Genomic DNA, 21,322 nt, shown 5'->3' with positions numbered 1-21,322 from the left:
CTTTCCCCATTACCTTGTATTTCATATTCTCTTTCACTTGTGACTTGTCTAATAAAATTCTCTACAAAAAATCCTGTTTCATAAAAAATTTAAACCATTTTCTTCTGTGTTTTATTACTTTTTCATCTTCTTTTAATTCCTTCCATGGATATACCAAGAATGTTCTAAAATCTATTATACCTCTTAGGTTCATAGGTAGGTACTAGGCTATCTGCCCGAGGGCATTTATAAGCCTAGCCAGAGTGTGTCGGCTTTTGCAGCCTCATTGATTAATTAACTGAGCCTCTGTCAAGCAGAGCCAATGAAGTGATCCCAGGGGTGTACTTTCTGTTACCCATCCACTCGTCAAACTCGTCAAGGCTTCTCTTGAAGAGTGTTAGTGAGGGGCTCTACCTAATGTAGTTAGGAATTTTGTTCCAAAGCATGGGGAGTCTCTGTGACAGGAATCTATCCCTCCAGCATGTTCTATTTATTGTTGTGGCGAGGTTTAGCTCACTAGAGCACGTGGCTCGCAGTGACTTGGATTTCTTTAGGTGGAGCATGTCCATCAATTCTGAGTTGGACATGGCTTTGTAAGTCAGGCAGAGATCACCTCTGAGTAAGCGATATGCCACTGAGTACAGCCGGAGTTTTTTCAGTCGGGCTGCATAGGACATATGTTTTAGGCCAGTAATCCTCTTGGTGAGGTGCTTTTGTGGTCTTTCAAGCTGTTGGAAGTATCTTGTGAGGTACATCCCAAATGGGGCATTGTACTCAATGATGGGTCTGATGAGTGATGAGTAGAGGGGCACTATAACCTCTTTATTTCTAGATGCGAACCCCTTAGTAATTAGATGGGCCACATAGAAGGATTTCTTAACTACTTTGGCAATATGATTGTCAAAGGAGAGATTACTATCTACCTGGGTCCCCAGATCTCTTATGACCTCTTCTGTATTAAGGGGGCAACCGCCTATGTGGTAATTCGTGGGTGTTTTGTTTTTCCTAAATGGGATGACTATGCATTTTTGGGCATTTAGCTTGAGCCCATGACTTTGACACCAGGTGTCTGTCTCAGTAAGACCTTTTTGGAGGATGTCCATGTCAGCCGGAGAGTCAATTATGGCTCCCAGTTTGCAGTCATCAGCGAACTTGGTTAGCCATAGTCCTCCTGTGTTTGCCTGTACTTCTGAGAAATATATGCCGAACAGTAGGGGTCACAGAACTGAGCCTTGCGGGACACCACTTGTGACTGGTTTAGAGTCAGACCTGGAGCCCGCTATTCTTACCGTGTGAGTTCTGTCTGTAAGCCAGTTGGCAACCCATCTTGTGACGTAGGGGTTTATGTTCAGGCTGGTGAGTTTTTCTATAATACCTGAGTGAGGAATGGTGTCGAACACCTTGGCGAGATCAAGGTAGGCTGTGTGAACCACCTTTCCCTCGTCTATGGCCTTGGTAACTGTCTCGAAGAAGTCAAGCAGGTTTAGTAGGCATGATCTGCCCTTAACAAAGCCAAATTGGTTCAGGTCAAGTGTTTGGAGGTTCCCAGTGTCTTTGTTAATGAGTTCCATGATGATGCACTCCATAGCCTTGCAGACCAGGCTAGTCAGGCTTATGGGGTGATAGTTACCAGGGTCAGTTGTGGCGCCTCCTTTGTGGAGCAGAATAACCATTGCTGTGCGCAATTCTATGGGCACGTAGCCTGTGGAGAGGCTGAGGTTGAACAGCGTGTTTAGGTGGGGGGGTTAGTTCGTTCTGTAGTTCGTGCAAGACGCAGCCTGGGACACCATCTGGCCCCATTGATGCTGTGTTTTTGGCTTTTGAAAGGGCTGTTTTCACCTGTGCTTCTGTGATTTCTGGGACACTACACTTTTCCGGTATTGTTGTGGGCCCTTTTGAAGGTGAGAGGGAGGTGAAGTTTGCACTGAATCTATCTGCCAGTATGTTGGCAATATCAGTAGGTTCAGTATATTTTGTGCTATTTTGCACTAGTTCAGTGCATACCTGCGAGTTGCCACTTAGATTTTTGACATAGCTAAAGAAGGCTTTGTGGTTATCTTTCGAGTCTTTGGCTATTTTTCTTTCGAAGTTAGCCTTGGATGATTTTATGAGGGACCTTAGTTTCTTACTGATACTGATCAGGGATGTCTTTCCTTCTTGGGATTTGCTTTTTTTCTGAACTAGTTTCCTCCTTTTGTTGTATAACCTGTTTATGGCAGGGGTCCACCAGACTGGCTTCCTTCTCTTAGGGGAGTGAGTCTTGGTTTTGCTAGGGATGGCATAATCCATGCATCCTTGTAGGTGCTCATAGAGTGCAATTGTAAAGGATTCTGCATCTTGGGCAGTGTTATCCTTTAGCATGGGAGCTGTGAAACTTACCACCTCTGACTTAAGTAAGGTGAAGTTTGCTTTAGAAAAGTTTTTCACTGTGGTTTCCTTGGTTCGGGGTGGTGGTGGGGTGTGGACATCCAGGGTGATTAGTTTATGGTCTGATCTAACCAGTGAAGGGTTGACCTCTGGTACGGAGCACCTGTCGCCCATGTTGGTGATGACCAGGTCCAATATGTTGTGGTCTGTGGTAGGGGAGTTTACCAGCTGATCCAGGGCATTTGAGTTGATAAATTTCAGAAAGCGCTGAGCCTGGGAGTTTGTGCTCAAGTAGTTTTCCCAGTTAATGGTAGGGTAATTGAAATCTCCCAAGATCAGGGTGTTCGGTAGGACCTTCATGTTTTCCACTGTCTCCAGAAAGGCAGAGTGGTGGTCCTGGGTCATGGAAGGTGATCTGTAGCAGGCCACAATTTGCATTGCAGATTTGCCCGATGTTAGTTGCACATGGATGATCTCAGAGGTGTCATGCTGCGCCACTAACCTGGAGGTGTGGGTATCCTTGATGAATATGAATACACCCCCTCCTTTTGTGTTTCGGTCCATGTTCTGTGGCCGTAATGTGTGGTATGAGTTGTAGCCCAGTAGTGCTGGAGTGCTGTCTGGAGCCTTGAACCAGGTTTCAGTTACTGCACAGATGTCGACGTTCTCCATACTTAGGAGTGCTTCGAGCACATGCATTTTGAGATTTAAACTCCTGGCGTTGAGTAGCATAACCCTCAGTTTTTTTACTTGTGCTGTTTACGAAGGTAGGTTTGAATTTTGAGCCTTGCCTAAAAAAGGCACAATGGGGCCTGCAAGAGCCTTGGCCAGTATTCGAAAGCCAAGGGGTGACAGGTGCAAGCCATCTCTTGCGAAGCAACACGGCTTGTCGAGCATGTCATCCCAGGCTGACAGACACTGGATCCCCTTTGAATGACACCAGAAGCTTAGCCAATTGTTGAACGTGATAATTTTTTTCTTTATACTGAGGTATCATTCTTGGTGAGGGCAGGATGCTACTCAGGGTCAGGGTCATACCCGCCTGGGCTACATGATCAGAGAGCTCTTCCATGTCTCTTTTCATGTAGTCCAGGGATGTACGGCTCAAGTCGTTCACACCAACATGAACAATGACAGAGTCATATTTGTACTTGTTCTGGAGTGTTCTGAGTGCTTGTGTTATGTGGCGGATTCTGGCTCCCGACAGGCAGCTAACAGTAACCTTCTTCTTGTCCAGCCTAGTGAGTGTGGTGTCAGTGTGCCTGACTATTGAGTCACCTATTACTAGTGTGTTAGGTATGTTATTTTGCCTTAAGGGCTGTGATTGTGCGGCACATTGATTTTGTGTTTGATGTGTTGTCTGGTTTGTGACAGGAGGTGCAGGTTTTGTGGGTGTCTGCTTTGGAGCTCTCTGATGCTTTTGCAGGTTTTTATTTAGAGCCTCCGAGTATGATTTTGCGTATTTATGTGTATCTTTTGCCAGTGCTGGTTTAGTATGTCTGTGTGAGGCTGGAGGTGTGGTGCAAGTGTTAACCTTCTCCTCATGACTGTCTGTTCCAGTCTTGGGTGGAGATACCTTAGCCTCCAGTTTGGCTGTATAATTGCATCTCTCCTATATGTTAGTGTTTTGTGGTAGGAGGAGAGGGCTGTCTGTGTACATGAGGCAGTTGTAACATTGCCTCAGGATACCCAGATTCACCAGCTGGACTGGAGAGTACACTTGAAGTTGCCCTTTGGTCATGCCTGAATAGTAGGGTGAGCTGCTTAGTCGCTTGGTTGGTGAGGGGGTGGATAAAGAGCCTTGCCCTGCTGGGCAGTCAAGTGTCGGGGTATATTAGTGCTTGCTATTAGGTCTGAGCAAGTGCTGGACTGTAGGATGCTTTTTGAGTGCGTAGGTTGAGAGTTAGACTAGTTTCAAGTGAAAAACTGAAGGAGACTTAGTGGAGCCAGGAATAATTTAACCCTAGCTAACCGGTGCTGCCTGGCACACAAAACCATGCAACACATTTTTTAAACTTAACATCTGGGCTGGAACCACTCCTCCAGGGACAGATGGCTGCTCAAAGTTCTCCTCTCTCACAGGTGAACAGAGAAACTTCCCTCTATCCAAGTAAGGTATGGGCAACTCAGAAACTTGTAACACAGCCCTGAATTCAGCACTAGCCTGAAAACTGGACTATACTAGCTTAGAAAGGCGGGAAACAAGAAATTTATTTATTTTGAAAAGATAAGGCAAAAACAGTAAAAAGTACACTTAAAACAGCTTTAAACAACTACAAGTGATCAGAAAAGGCTATCGCACCTTAGTGTGTAGCCTACAACAGTTAAACAATTTATTTAAACAAAAACAACTTTTTAAAAGTGCAGGCAGTCAAATAAGTACAATATGTGAAAAAAAAAAACAAGCTTTTAAATCACAATAAGTGCTGGAAAATCAGCGTTTAGGCGGAAAACAGTTAAGTACAGCAAGAAAATACAGAAAACTGATACTCAATCACTCCAAAGTCTCTCTTTTAAGCTAGAAGGCTTATATCAGTTTAAGGCTTTCTAGTGCTTTCCACTAGGTTAGTTACAGGAAAGAGGGGAAACAAGCGCAGATGTGGTCTTTTAAACCAAAAAGTTGAAAGAGATGGACAACTTCCCAAATGGTCAATAAACTACAATTCCTGGGCCAAGAACCACTCCTCTTATGGTAGACAGGCTACCTAGTACTTACCACTCCCACTGATAAGCCAGAAGGCTGCACTCCAACAGAAGGGCTTGGAGGGCTCAGAAGCTTCCAGACAGTCCTGGATACAGCAAATCTGTACCTGGACTAGACTAGTTACGAGAAAGGTGGGGATCAAGCACAAACACGGGCTTTAAAACCAGAAAGTTGAGGCAGATGGAAAAAACACTGCCCAAACGGCCAAAAATCTACAGTTTCTGGGCCAGAACCACTCCTCTTGTGGTAGATAGGCTACCTAGTGCTTGCCACTCCCACTGATAAGCTAGAAGGCTTCCCTCCAACACAGAAAGGCTTGTGGTGCTCAGAAGCTTACCAACAGTCCTGGATACAGCAACTCTGTATCTGGACTAGGCTAGTAACAGGAAAGGTGGGAAACAAGCACAAGTGCGGCTTTTAAACCAGAAAGTTGAAAGAGATGGGAAAAACTGCCCAAATGGCCAGTAGCTACAATTTCTGAGCCAGAACCACTCCTCTTGTGGTAGATAGGCTACCTAGTGCTTACCACTCCCACTGATAAGCTAGAAGGTTTCCCTCCAACACAGAAAGGCTTGGGGGGCTCAGAAGCTTACAAAGAGTCCTGGATACAGCAAATCTGTACCTGGACTAGACTAGTTACTGAAAAGGTGGGGAACAAGAGCAAACGCAGGCTTTTAAGCCAGCAAGTTGAAAGAGATGGAAAACTGCCTAAACGGCCAATAAACTACAATTTATGGGCCAAAACCCACTCTTCCCATGGTAGATAGGCTACCTGATGCTTACCACTCCCACTGATAAGCTAGAAGGCTTCCCTCAAACACAGAAAGGCTGGGGGGGGGGCTCAGAAGCTTACAAAGAATCCTGGATACAGCAAATCTGTACCTGGACTAGACTAGTAACAGGAAAGGCAGGAAACAAGCACAAACACAGGCTTTTGAATCAGAAGGTTGAAAGAGATGGAAGACCTTCCCAAACGGCAAATAAACTATAATTTATGGGCCAGAAACCTCTTCTCCTGTGGTAGATAGGCTACCTAGTGCTTACCACTCCCACTGATAAGCTAGAAGGCTTCCCTCCAACACAGAAAGGCTTGGGGGGCCCAGGAGCTTACAAACAGACCTGGATACAGCAAGTCTGCATCTGGACTAGATAAGTTACAGGAAAGGCAGGAAATAAGCTAGGATTTTTTTTTAAACAGAAAAGCGGCTAAAACAGCAGTAAATACAATTCAAATGCAGTGCAGGCTAGCATGCGTATATCAATATTACGGCAAATACAGTTTAATTTAATGCAATTAAATTAACAAATGGCTAAAAAACAAGTGCCGAAGGCATTAAATTAGAAGGCTACTAACAAGCAGTAATAAGTGCAGAGTAAGAATTTTTTTTTTTTTTTGAGGGAGGGAACACAGCAGGATTAAGAGGCTACAGGGATTGTCCTTCTCAAATGCTCTTTGTACACAGTAGGAGTGCCTATGATCTCACTGCACTCGGTTGACTGAGCAAATGAGATAGGCCCAGAAGGAGTATCCAAATACAAACTTACAAGAGGGGCTGGCAGTTTCAAAGCCACCAAGACTAACACCAAGACAAGAACAGGGAGGGTGGGTGGAAAAAACAATGGAGACACAAGAGACAGAAACAGAAACAATACAGTACCACTATAAATAATACGCAAGTGTATAAAGTGGCAAAATATGTACTTATCCATTTGAAATAGATTCCAGCTCTGTACAGCAAGTCTATCAGCTTTCCAACAATTCACCAAAATGCAATCTGTATTGGAATTACAATGAAACACACCTCAGGCGATGACTAACAGCTAGGATGTGGGCTGGCTCAACAACCCCCTCCCTGAAACTAGCCTGAGCTACCCTGAGAAAAAAACACAGTGGAGACACAAGAGACAGAAACAGAAACAATACAGCACCACTATAAATAATAGGCAAGTATATAAAGTGGCAAAATATGTACTTATCAGTTTGAAATAGATTCCAGCTCTGTACAGCAAGTCTATCAGCTTTCCAACAGTTCACCAAAAAGCAATCTCTCTCTCTTCACTTCCCATCAACCTCCCTTACTTTTATCTTCCATAATTTCTTTTTCGTCATATTATTTTTCTTTTGCTCTGTCCCTTTTTCTTATCCCTTTTTATCTTCCCATATATCTACATTTTATATTATAACATTATATTTATCATTTCTTTTTATCTTTCTAAATGTACCTCTGGATTTTTTAAAATTAAAATCAACTTTTTTGTTATAAATTATCCCTCATGTTAAGTTGTCAATCTCGCCTTCATTCTTGCTTGATGGGTTCGGAGCCGATCCTCGGCTCCGACTCGGCACTTGCTTTAGCTCGAGAACTCCTTTTACCAGCTCGAGGCAGCCCCATATCCCATGATGCAAGGCAGTAAGTACCCAGATCTCGTTTGCCGCTTCGCTTAGGAGGTCTTCTTTTTGCCAGCTCCTGGTAAGTTGTTCACTTTTGTGATTTAAGCCCCTTTTTTAGTCAAAAAAACTCTTTTATTGATAGTTTAAGTTACATTATACCCTCTGACAGAATTTTCCTGTCTCCTTTAATTTTTGTTAGTCTTTTCCCTATCCCATCCCCCCCCTGTTAGGGTGTGTGTGTGTTGGATTTTATAGAATACCTTTTTGGTATTTGTGTAAGTTAATTTAGACTGGTGTTGTGTGTGTGTGTGTTGTGTTCTCAACACTATGTCTAAGGAGAGGGTCTCGGGTTTTAAGAAGTGTGACTCGTGCTGTCAGAAGATGTCTCTGACAGATGGTCACACTTCTTGCCTGTATTGTCTGGGCCCTCTTCACCTGCAGGACTCCTGTGCTATTTGTCACTCCTTCAGCCAGAGAGTCCTGCAGGAGAGACGTAATAAGTTGATTCTTAGGGGCCTTCTTAAGCCGGAGGGCTCTCCGGCTAAGTCGGCTCCACCAAAATCAACTAAACCTGCCAAGGCCCAGGCTTCTGTTTCTAAGCCTGCGGCCTCGGCTCCGACTCGTATTGAGTCGAGATCGCTCCGCTGGAGCCGATTCTGATCCACAAAGCTTTCGCCGATGGCTATCGGTGCCGAATCTGTTTTGACCACTTCCGTCGGCCCGATCGGCTCCGACACCCATGTGGCACAGGCATCGTGTCGGCTCCGACACCGTTACTGGTGGCTGTATCGGCTCGCTGGAGCCGATACATCGACGCTCTGTCGGCTCCGGAAGTCGGTGCCGACAGGATCTGTAGTATCGGCTCCGATGGCTCATTCCAGGAAGAGGTCGAGGTCTCCTTCCTTGGAGCCGATACTTTCGGCTCCGGCTTCGCCTCTTCTATCGGAACGGAGCCATCGGAGCCGATCTTCAAGGTCATCCAGGTTGTCAGATCATGACCTAGAGATAGTGGTCAGTAGATTACTCAAGTCACAGGTACTGGCCCAAATGCTACACAGTCCGTCTCAGCAGACGACTGTTGGTCCACACCCCGTTACAGTTCCTCCTTCAACTCTACCCCAGAGCTTGGAGTTGGAGTCTTCGGGCATGGTTACTGCTACGGCTGGAGGACGGATACCCCTTCTGTTCCTTCAGCCCCTACTCTTATCTCCTCTTCCTTAGAGGGATTCGTGGTCGGGCTTCCATGGTCTCCTCCGAGGGGTGAGTGGCATCGGACCCTTGTCCGAGCCCGCTCTTCCCCTTGGAGCCTCGGCCTTGGTGAGCTCGGCTCCGACATCTGCCTCGAGACTTCCCTTCGGTGGTCCCTGGAGTTCCTAGCTCTTGGAGCGGGTTCTCTCGGACCTGCCTGGGAGGGGAGCATTCGAGGTGATGAAGAGTGTACTGGCCACTGGTATCAGTCAGCAGTCTGTTCCCGTAGCTCCTCCCTCTATGGTACCTGTTGACATCTCTGCCACTTCTCTTGCTACAGGACCCAGAGATCCTCCGCCTCAGGTTTCCCCATTGGGAATTTCCCCTTCTTCCGAGGATTCTCCTGTTGTTTCGGGAGATCCTCCTAGGAAGAGGACTTGTAAGAGGAAGCATGTAGACTCCCGAGTCTGTCACTTCGATACTGACTTTGATGAGTCAGAGGGATCCCCTAGATCCCTCTGAGGATGTCTCCTTCTCAGACATCCTAGAACTTCTGAAACAGAGGGGAAACTGGCCCACCAACAATCCCTCTGAGGATGAGTCAGTATACCTAGAGGCGTTTGGATCTCGGCCCTCCACCTCCTGGGTGTCTCCGCCTTCGACCCCTTATGCAGGTTATTGCACTAAAGGCGTGGACAGCTCCTGACTCTGTAGAGCCAGTCCCTAGGAGGCCTTCTAAATTTATCACTGCCCCTAGTGACAAACAATTCCTTACCAAGGGTGTCCCCGCTGATGCCATGGTGGTGGCTGCGCCACCAAAAGGAACTTGCAGATCCTTCCGTGCCGCCCATCCTCCTAATAAGGACTCTAGGACCATGGATAGGTACGCAAGCGGATGTTTTCCTCAGCGACCTTTGCTATGCTCGCTGAATTATCTTTGTCACTTCACCAGACTCCAGAGAGATATCCTGAAGGAGCTGGGAGAAGTAGTTCAGGATCCTACAGCTGCAGGGGCTCAAGAAAAGATTGCTTCGCAGCTAGGAACCCTCAATTCCATTGCTAACACCTCCATGCGGCTAATATCTTATGCTGCGGATGGAGCGAGTAGAGCCGCAGGCACAGGTGTGGCTCTTAGACGCCAAGCCTGGATGCGGCTATGTGATTTTGCGGATCCCTTTAAGGCGTCCTTCACAAATTCTCCCTTTGATGGGTCAGCTTTGTTTGGCCCTCAGGTGAAGGAGACCTTGACCAGGTGTGAGCAGGACGGCAAGACTCTTTCTGCTGTTGGAGTCCGTTTTCCACCCCTTCTAGGCCTTATCCCAAAGGACAGAAGGGTGGGAAGATGTGGTTCCGTAAATCCCAAGGAGTCACGCCGGATTCACGTGGTCAGTTTACCCCTAGAGGCAGAGGGGTAACAACAACAGACGCCTAGAGGCAGAGGGGTCCGAAGAACCAGGGAAACAGGGAGCCTCTCTCTGATAAGCCTTTTCAGCATCCCTGAGGTGTTGCCCGGCTGTCCCTCCTTGGAGGCAGTCGGGGGAAGATTATCACTGTACCCAGAAGCCTGGCATTCCCTCACTCAAGACAGATGGGTACAGTCGATCATATCCAAGGGTTACATAATTCCTTTCGAGGAAAGTCCCTTCCCTCAAGTTCCCTTCCAGATGTACCACCCGGTCTAAGGGAGATTGCAGAGTTAGAAATCGCAAAACTACTGCAAAAGAGCCATTCAGCCAGTTACAATAGACCATTCAGAGCCCGGAATCTACTCAAGGTTCTTTTGGTCCCCAAAAGACGGGAGACTGGAGACCAATATTGGATCTCAGCAGACTCAACAAGTCTGTCAGGAAGACAAGATTCGAATGGTCACTCTTCAGTCAATTCTGCCCTTCTTACAGAAGGACAACTGGATGTGCTCAATAGATCTTCAGGATGCGTACTATCACATCAAAATTCACAGACGCTCCAGGAGATTTCTCCGCTTTCGGCTGGGGTCCAGTCACTTCCAGTTCAGAGCCCTGCCCTTTGGTCTCACTACAGCCCCCAGAGTGTTCACCAAATGCATGGCAGTGGTCACGGCTCACCTGAGACGTCAAGGATTCCAGGTGTTTCCGTATCTTGACGACTGGCTCCTGTCAGCCACCACCAGGCATCAGCTTATACAAGCCAGGGATTACACAATAGACCTTTGTTCTCATTTGGGCATCTCAGTCAACTTCGAAAAGTCATCTTTATCGCCCTGCCAGTCTATTAATAGGCGCAAACTTAAACACTGTTCGAATGTCAGCTACCCTTACAGAACAAAGAGTTTCAGACATTCAGACTCATGTCAGGATCATTCTGGCCAGCAAGAAAGTACAGGCCAGAATGGTTCTAAAGGTATTAGGTCTCATGGCTGCGGCCATTACTCTTCTTCCCCTGGTTCGATTCTACATGCGCCTCCTTCAGTGGATGCTGTTCACACAGTGGTCATACCAGCAACTCCCAATGCGTCACCAGATTCTGGTGACACAAACATGCAAAGAACATCTTGCTTGGTGGATCACATCGTCTCAGGTTCACCAAGGCAGGTGCTTTGTACCTCAGTCCCCGATAGCCACTGTCACCACGGATGCCTCCCTGATCGGGTGGGGGGGGTCATTATCAGGGCAGGATGGTTCATGGGACGTGGCAACCGTTCGAGTACCATCTGCACATAAATGTCCTGGAGATGAGAGCAGTGCTTTTAACGTTGCAAGCCCTCAACGACTTTCTTACCGTAGGGACAATTGCAGTCCACACAGACAACATGTCTGTAGTTTGGTATATCAACAAACAGGGCGGAACCAAGTCCTACCCCTTGTGTCGAGAAGCGCTCAGACTATGGCAATGGGCGATCTCCTCTCATCGGTTTCTGGTAGCAACGCATATCCCTGGGAAAACCAACATTATAGCGGACAGATTGAGCAGAGCTATTCTCATGCCTCACGAGTGGTCTCTCAAGCAATCCATAGCGGAAGAGATTTTTCTGGAATGGGGTCGTCCATGTTGCGATCTTTTTGCTACTCCCCAAAACAGCAAATGTCCAGACTTCTTCAGCCTCTTCCCTCTATCAGGCCATCCCCCCAGAGACGCTCTGACCCAGGATTGGCCCCAGGGACTTCTTTATGCCTTCCCTCCATTTCCTCTGATCCCTCAGGTGATCCAGAAAGCTACCGTTTTGAGAGCCAAATTGATTCTCATTGCCCCTTACTGGCCTCGACAAGTTTGGTTCCCGTTCCTCCATCATCACCTTTTGGTGCAGCCAGTGCCAGATCTACTGATTCACCAATCCGGTCAGCTGCACCGGTCAATCCCTTCTCTCAACCTCACAGCATGGTTGCTCCACTTCCTTCCTTAGCCAGGCTTCCTTTGATCTCTAACCCAGTTAGAGACATCATAGTAGCTTCACTAAAATCCTCTACCAGGAGGATTTACACAAGCAAATGGAAATGTTTCTCTTATTGGGCTAAGGCCCAAAATATTGATCCTTTTACTGCCCCTGTTCAGGCAGTTCTGGACTTCTTAGCAGAGATTTTTCATGCAGGCTCCTCTTCTTCCACAGTCAGAGTTCAGTTGGCTGCTATTTCTAATTTTCATGTCGGGATAGCAGATCATAATATTATGTCCCATAGGCTCTGCAGGGCCTTCTGGAAAGGAATTTTCCTACTAAAGCCTCCAATCAGGAATCCTCCTCCTCAGTGGGATCTAAATTTAGTGCTGACATCCTTGATTCTTCCCCCCTTCGAGCCAGCTGTTTCTTGTTCCCTGAAATATCTTTCTTGGAAAACGTTATTCCTAGTGGCTATTACATCTGCCAGGAGGGTGTCTGAACTTCATGCTCTTTCGGTTCGACCCCCCTATTTGATTTTTCACAAAGACAGAGTATCTTTGAGAACTAATCCATCCTTTTACCTAAGGTCGCTTCAAAAACAATCTGAATCAATCCATTGATCTCCTGTATTTTGTTCCTAACTATTCAGATAGAGCTGAACAAGAGCTACATTACCTTGACGGCCACCGCCAGCTTAGATATTACTTGGACAGAACAAAAATTTAGAAAATCTGATCAACTTTTGTTTCCTATGCAGATAATAAAAAGGCCTTCCTGTTTCTAAAGTGACTTTGTCCAGATGGCTTTCTTCGGTCATCACTGAAATTTATACGATCAGGGGAAAACAGCTGTGCTCAAAACCTAAAGCACATTCAACTAGGAGTTTAGCTACATCTACAGCTTTTCAAGCTAGACTGCCTTTGGACACTATTTGTGCAGCGCCACTTGGGCCACTCCTCACACTTTTGTTTCCCATTACAAATTGGACTTGGCCTCCAGGGACAGAGCCAGTTTTGGCTCTACAGTCCTCAAGAGTTTGTTCCATTGAGCCACCCAGGATAGAGGTGCTAGGGACGCGGTCCCATCAAGCAAGAATGAAGGCGAGATTGACAACTTAACATTAAGAAGTTATGTACCTACCATAACGCTCCATGTTAGTTGTCTTCTCGCCTCTTTCTTGTGACCCTCCCTCCTTCCCCCTGGCCTGGACAGACCTTGTATAAGAAACTATTATGCTAAAGACCATTCAGACCTGGTCCTTTTTCCATCTGTAAGTTTCTTCTTCCTTTGGGAAGTATTTTATGCTTGGTGTTATTGCCCTTTGTCAACAAACGAGATCTGGGTACTTACTGCCTTGCATCATGGGATATGGGGCTGCCTCGAGCTGGTAAAAGGAGTTCTCGAGCTAAAGCAAGTGCCGAGTCAGAGCCGAGGATCGGCTCCGAACCCATCAAGCAAGAAAGAAGGCGAGAGAAGACAACTAACATGGAACGTTATGGTAGGTACATAACTTCTTATTCTCACAGGTTCAGCCTTGAGCTCCAAATTAAGCCAAAAAATTTCTAATAACTTTTTCTAGTTGAGTGGGAAATATATATTCCCCCTAAATAATGCTTTATTTTTATTTTATTTTATTTATTTAACATTTATTTACTGGGAAAGTCTGACTGGGACAGAGCCAATTTTCAGCAGAGGGGAGGAGAGAACCACTCCAGATGCATGCCTTTGGAATGTGGGAGGAAGCTGGTTCACCCGGAGGAAATGCACACAAACACAGGGAGGACATGCAGACTCCACACACAAGGCACACCAGCCAAGGTTCGAACCAGAGAACCTCTTGCTGTGAGGTGACAAGCCTAACTGCTATAGCATGTGCCACCCTGATTTCCTTTATACATAACTATTCAGCATAAATGTCCTTTTTCTGAATTGATAAATAAGAATGTTTCTACCAGGCCAACAATTTTTTATTTGTTCTATTATCTGTCTCCATTGACTTTTTACACTTTCATATTTAGCAAATGTCACTTCCAAAATCTTTATTCTTGTGAAGTATATTCCACTTATTTTTTTCACCAAATCCCATACACTTCATTTTTTAACTGCAAGCTTCTTTAAAAGTTTTTCAATCCTAATTACCTCACTTATCCATCCCTTGTTTGTTTGTTATTAAAACTAAATTTCCTGCATATATCATACATATAAGTAGTATAATATTTCCTTACATCTCACATCTTTCCTCCCTCATTTCATACATGCTTGTAGCTACTGCTGCATCCATTACTAATAGAAATAAGCACACACTCATTTGGCATCGTTTTACTCCTCTCTTAATACTTATTTTTCACCATTCATCCATTTATCATAACCTGTGCCTGTGAATTTTTATAACATTTCTTTATTGCATTAATATTTTTTCTCCTATGCAATATGCATCTAAAATCTGCCACGTTGCTTCATAGTTTGCTTTATCAAAGGCTTTAGCTGCATTACATACTAATAGTTTTACTTTTTTATTTTCTTTCAGTATCATATCTACTACTTCTTACAGTATAATTAACACTTCTTTCACCTCGCTTCCTTTTATACCAAAAATTCCTTCTCCTACTACCTCTTCCAATACTTTCTCCATCCTTTTTATACTATTTTCATAAATATTTTATAATCAGTCTTCTGTAGTGTTACAGGCCTCCAATTTTTATATCTTTTTCGTTCAACTTTTTCCATATAAATTTTATCACACTGCCACATTTATTCCTTACATTATACATTCCTTCATCCATGTATTTAATATTTTTAAAAAAAACTTTTCTTTCATCTTTATTCATTTCCTTGTAATAGTCATAACTTATACCATCTAATCCTAGTGCTGATTCATTCTGCATAGTTTTATCATCTTCTCCATTTGTTCTAATGTATATGTCCTTACTTTTACAAATTTTTACTTTCCATTTTTCGGCATTGTTCTTTGTTACATCTGTTTATAGCAAGCAAAATTTCATTTTTCTATTCTTTACACCATTCCATCACCACCAAACCTCTTATATAATTTCGAATGCTATTCACATTTAATTCTAAAATTCCTATATCATTGTTTGCCTTTTTTGTAATTTACTTCCAGATCATATTTTTCTTTTCCTTCTCCAAAGTCTCCCACCATCTGAATTTTCACCATCTTGTTTTTCTTCTGTCTCCATTTCTCCCTCTTCTTCTCTTTACTTTCTAAAATTGCAAATCTGTTCTATTCCTTTGTTAATAACCTTGCTTGAACTATTTCTTCTTACTTAACTGTTCATTTAACCTTTCTTCAGTATCCCCTTCCTCATACCACCTTCTCCTTCAACATCTTCTGTTGTAATATTTTCTACTGTTTGTCTTATTTCACAACTTTCCTTTTCATCTACACTTTTCTTTTCTTGCATTTGACAGTGAAACCAAAATTGTCCAAATGATTCACATTTTCTTCAAAAAGGCTTACAGTTTTTTGCTGTATGTCCAGTTGCCTCACATTGGCCGTGCCTTCATTTGTTACAATCTTGTACTAAATTATTTCATCCCACAGAAATAACATGCTTTGGGCTGACCCCAGCACATAATAAATCCTCTCTTACCATTCACAACTGTTGTATTAGAAATATGTTGAATGTTCTATCCTTAACATCCGTTGTTACACACACTTCCCAACCTCCAGTAAATATGTTTTTTCTTCACATAGTTTTTGACTTCATGTGCTTTACTACATACTGAAAGAAATAGAATTTTAACACATGCTCATCCGTATCTGAAGTCATAAATTGCACATTTATTTTCTATTTTAGTCATAGTCCCAAGCTGTGAAATAAATAGCCTTTCCATGTTGCTACAGTATTTCTTTTTTCAGTCTCAGTCATGAATTTCTTCCAGCAAGTTAAAGCTTTCAAATGTCACTTCAAAAAAATTTTCAGCCGCAAATGAATTAATGCTCGTCTGTGTTTAATGTTAAACCCTAGTTGCAAAATCATACTATCCATGTGATATCTGTTCACACTGTCATCACCATTGTTGTCCTGTCTGTGACTGTTAAGAAACAGCAAATGTTTGTCCCTTCTCAGTTCCTTCCATTCTTCCTTGCCTTGCTACATCAGCATTACTTCTTCTTTCTTGTAACAAAAAAACTGTTGCGGAATTAAACCCTGAAAACTGGCTACTCCACCAGCCGAGAACACCTCTATTGTTTTCCTTCACCAGCTGATGTTTGTGTTTCTAATCTCGCAATTTCTTCCTCCTGCAAGATTTTCTCCACCATTTAACTCCATTCTGCTTCTTCTCCTTCCTTTGTCTGACTCTGCCTGGTTTGTCAAATCCATCAGCATTTTTGTTTCCAGTCCTTTTATTTTCCAACTGTTTAACATATATTTCATCTCTTTCTCCTTCCTTCAGTAATTTTTTTAGGCTGCTCTATCCAGCTGTGTACTAGGCCATCTGCCCTTTGGAGGCCATTTTAAGTATAGTCAAATTTCCCAGCCCAAAGGTAAGAATCAAACCCTGTACCATGTGTCTATGAGGTAAACACTGTAACCATTTTGCTAACCCTCAATCCTTAAATGTAGATGAAAAGATTCAAACCCTGCACCCTTGCTTCAGGAAGCAGTTCATTATCAAATAGGAGTTTTAATCATAAGAGCTAACTGTCAGGGTAACCAGAACTGCAGTAGCAGCCCTCTGGTACCACCTAACAGTTACAGAGAGGTCTTCAGTTCCTCTTCTCAAAAGAGTTGTGGAAGTTCCTTGGTGCCCTGGACAGATTTCCCCTAATCATTATAAATGCCACCTCCAATCTCCCCTGGAAAGAGACTTCTGCCCTAGTGGGACTAACCTGGTCAACAAAGTGCAAATAAAATAAATAACTGTGAGTTCTAGAATTTTGAAAAAATGCAAAACTGAAGGAGAGATGCAATTGTCAACAATCACTAATGTCCTTCTTTAGATCATTGTTGTGGTACTCCAAACTCTTGGGTTATCTTGTCAAATAATTTGAATGTCCTACCAAAGCCAAAACCTTCTATAGACCCATACATATGTCGCATTACCTAAGTACTCAGGTGTAAGGGTACATAAGCAGGTGTATAAGTATGAATCCACACACTATTTTGCTGCTAGTCCAAAAGCAGCTGTCGCACCTATCGGTCTTTTCTTCGTATGGCGTTAGTACTGTTGGCCTTCACTGATTCAGATAAATGCCCCATTGGAGAACCTTCCTTGTTTTTTCTTAACTACATTGCTGTTTGTTGCTGTATTAGATGTCAGCTATGACAGGAAATTGCAACTGCAGAAGAGAGATTCCCTATGGGGATCTCCACTTCTAGTGCCTTTTCTGTTTACACGCAGAGCACTATTGTAGAAACTGTACATTTTGTCAGTCATTTGTTCCTAGGGACTTTAAATTGTGACTTTCAGATCAAGTGGCATCTGATGATAAAGGCTCTATTTCTCCTGACTCTCCTTTTGAAGACGTTTTGTCTTTTGGAAGTAGATACCTGTGGTCCTGCACTGGTTCCTCCTGTTCCGGAGGCCTTCCTTGATGCCTTTGTATTCACTTCCATTGCCCCTGATCATCAGCTACCAGTCCCTAAATCCATCCAACTGAAGCCCCTTTTTTCCCCATTTTTGCACATGGGCCGGGGTGTCACTTCAAAAATGACAATCATCTAGGGCCAAGGTTTACATAGTTCTTCCATACCACACACTCACATGCACACTCGCAGCTATGGCCAATTTAGAGTGTCCAGTCCACCTACTGCACGTATTTGGAATGTGGAAAGAAACCAGAGCACCCAGAGGAAACCCAGACAAGCACAGAGACGACATGTAGACTCCACATAAAAGGCACCCCAGCCAAGAGTGGACCTGGGGAACCTCTTGATGTGAGGCAACAATGCTAGCCACTGTGCCACCTTTGTAGACCCATATGCCTGGCCATCCTCATCTGCAAGGCTATAGGAAGTATCATTATGGAATTATTAAATAAGGCCATATGAACGTACAATCTTTCAACTAAAGGCCAGTTTGGATTTGTTAAGGGTGCATCCTGTCCACTCAACCTGATATACATCTTCAAGAAGGTTGTTGAAGAAGTGGACAAGGGCAAATCAATACACACTGCATATCCATACCCCACAAATGCATCTAACTCCATCCCATATTTTAGCACCGTAGAGAAACTCTTCCAGTTAAATGCAGACCCCTATGTGACTAGTTGGATAGCAAATTGACACAAACAGAACCCAGGAAATTAAGGTGGGCAGCTCTACCTCCTCCAAAAGACCACATACTTTAGGCCCCTCTTCTTTTGTCTTTATTTCTCAGAGGTCAAGGCAAATGTTAAGGGTTTATGGCTGACCAAGTCTCCAGATGACTGAAAACCTGGTGTCATCATAAACTCTCCAGAGAACATAGAGATCTTCCAAGAGGGTCTTTCCCAAACAAAAAAAACACAGACTAAAACCAAGAAGTGTATAATTCTATCCTTTGGCAAATGGACTTCCCCTGTAACTATCAATAACAGCACAACCCTGAAAGTTGATCCCATAGTCAAGGATCTCAAAACCTATGTAGACAATGAACTATCCTTTGATCACCATGTATCCACTATTTCAATAGAAGTCTTTTCATCACACAGCTTTTATCTAAAGGTTTGGTCTCCCATGTCCAGGATAGGCCATTCACTGAATATAATGCCCCTTTCAATACGTACCAGTTGAAACATTTGTCATAATTGGAATGATCACAACAATTTCTCACCAAAAAATTGAAGAGCCAAAATCATAAATGCTATGCAGACCATCTCATAGGTTTGTCTTTCTTTTCAGTATCTCTGCTATGAAGAGGTGACACCTGCCTTGTGTAAGGAGCCTGTCCTGGTGGACATATTACATATTCACAAGTCCAGTGGTACAGTAACCACCTGATTAAGGGATGATCTCAACCTCGTATGTACCATAAACCAGGAAATGGAGGGATAGCTATGCATCACAGAGAATACTTATTTTGATGGAACCATCTTCCACTCCACATAAAGCAAAATACTTCTCTTCTTCTTTTGGCTTTTCCTGGCTAGGGGTCGCCACAGCAGATCACCGTCCGCTCATGATTGGCAGTGGAGTTTTACGGTGTTGAGTTGCCAGCCTGGCACCCAACCTTCCACAGAAGGCACACACACGCACACACTCATGCCTAGGGCCAATTTAGTGTGCCCAATCCACCTACAGCATGTCTTTGGGATGTGGGAGGAAATCGGGTAACCCGGAGGAAACCCACGCGACCACAGGGAGGACATGCAGACTCCGCACAGAAGGCACCCCAGCCGAGGATCGAACCGAAGAACCTCTTGCTGTGAGGTGGCAACGCTAACTGCTGCACCACCGTGGCCGCTGTAATTTGGATGACTTGATGAGAAACTGCAAATTCAACACCAGCTTAGCATCCATGTCTGTCATGGAAAAGGGCAACAAGTAAATGTCTCAACATATCCTTGTTCTACCCACCTCTGGGTTATTAATACACACAATACAAGGGCAAAAGAACTACCATGGGAGTGTAAAGCTATGCTCCTTAAGATTCTTACAGATCATTAGCCTAGTAAGTACATATGAATTAAGCTCACCAGCTTGACTCGTCACTTTCCTGGATGGTACCCCTCATCTGCCAGCAGATTAACAAGTAACCACAAGCATTAATTATTTTGATGAAGTGCAGGTCTTATCTGAAATAAGCTTCCCCCATTTAAGTGTTTTACTTTCCATAGCTTTTAAGAAAGCAGTAGACAAAAATGTTACTGGATAGAAAAAAAAAAGATTCACTTAATTTATACAAACTCCTTTCAACTATTTCCATTACATGTTGCCCTTAACCTAACCACCCTTTGGACACCTTAATGTTTTTTGACCACTGTCTTTCATGTAATTGTCATTTTTTTTTACATTGTGACATCATCTGTAAGAAGTCTTGTTTTTAAAACTCCATGCCAAATCATACTAAACATAGTTAAAACAATCACACTATCAATTCCAGTTTCATTTTGGTACCACTTGCATGAAATATTTTTTCTGCATACCACAATGCTGAACCTTATAAGATTCAAAGACTTTTTTTTTTTTTTTTTGCATTTTCTCAGTATAGATTTTAAAACATGCTTAAAGACCTGATGTTTCCGTACAAAAACCCAGTAGCAGATACTTCTGCATTTTCCATGTCTACAGACAAACCCTCTAAGCTCTTGCCTACTGCCAGTGCCCCTACCCTTGGGCCAAGACAGTATAGCACTAGATAGATTGGGGTAGAAGGGTTATACCTTTTCTACTCTAGACTGTAGAGCTCCGAATTATTATCAAGGCACACAGTTATGAGTCTCAAAATTTAAAAATGTTACAGTACACATACTTGGGTCTCCAGCCATCAAGAGGTATACTGAAGCAGTAGCCAACAAGGTCAAACCTCAGTTTAAAACCTGCTGCACTTTCTTTGATTATCTAATCCCAGCAGCACCTGCGGCTTTATATACCTAGCTCCCCATGATGAGGCCCACTGTACTTCCCTAATCAAAGACAATGGGCTTTTAGTCACATAAAGATCCACCTTCTTCCTCCTCTTTTCCTTCGCCTTTCAATTACTTCATAGTGGCTACTGTACCTCACTGCGGGCTGAACTACAAGTCCCTTCCATCCAATAAGTTTTATGAACCCAGAATGACAACACCCTTACAGTAGAACAACACTTTTCGTAAAAGATATTTGTAAGTAAAAGGTCATCCAGACTTATTTCTTCAACATTGAGTCATTTTACAGTGTATACTGAGGGAAGGGAATGTCTGCCTATCCTTTAGAAAGCAAATAAATAAATACCCAAAAACAGTCCTATAGATGCAGCTGTTTTGATAATGGATAGGAGTACTAATAATTATTAATGGCAGTTTCTTGGGTAATTTCTTACCGCTTAACAAAACTGACAAGAAAAAAGTGACTTGCTTCTATTTATGTAAATAATTCAAATTTGTAGAAAAATGTAAAAAAAAAAAAAACTACCGTGCATAATTCTGTTCTAAAGGTTAATGTTTCTCAGGCATAATATTTCGCACTGCTAACCCCAGCTGAAGAATGTATCAAAAGCTATATACATACTGAGTCATGTAGCACACTGAATACATGTCCTACTTACTGAAGCAGGAGTATGTAGAATATATTGCTCCTACTAAAGAGCAAGCATATCACATATCCCTCATTAGACCCATTATAGAGTATAATGCTCCATTTGGTATGTACCTCACAAGACATCTGCAACAGCTGGAAAGGCCACAGAAATACCT

The 21,322-nt window shown here is 43.5% G+C and overlaps 1 protein-coding gene across 2 annotated transcripts in view; it reads left to right on the top strand.

Moving 5' to 3' along the window:
- Nucleotides 1–21,322, top strand: part of LOC122807281 (uncharacterized protein ZSWIM9-like) — a 465,391-nt gene that overhangs the window by 402,662 nt on the left and 41,407 nt on the right. The gene's annotated exons all lie outside the window — the stretch shown is intronic.

The sequence above is a fragment of the Protopterus annectens genome, chromosome 1.part1 (assembly GCF_019279795.1).
Source record: "Protopterus annectens isolate FY-2018-M chromosome 1.part1, PAN1.0, whole genome shotgun sequence".
Taxonomy (NCBI): domain Eukaryota; kingdom Metazoa; phylum Chordata; order Ceratodontiformes; family Protopteridae; genus Protopterus; species Protopterus annectens.
This window is presented reverse-complemented; position numbering and strand designations above follow the sequence as displayed.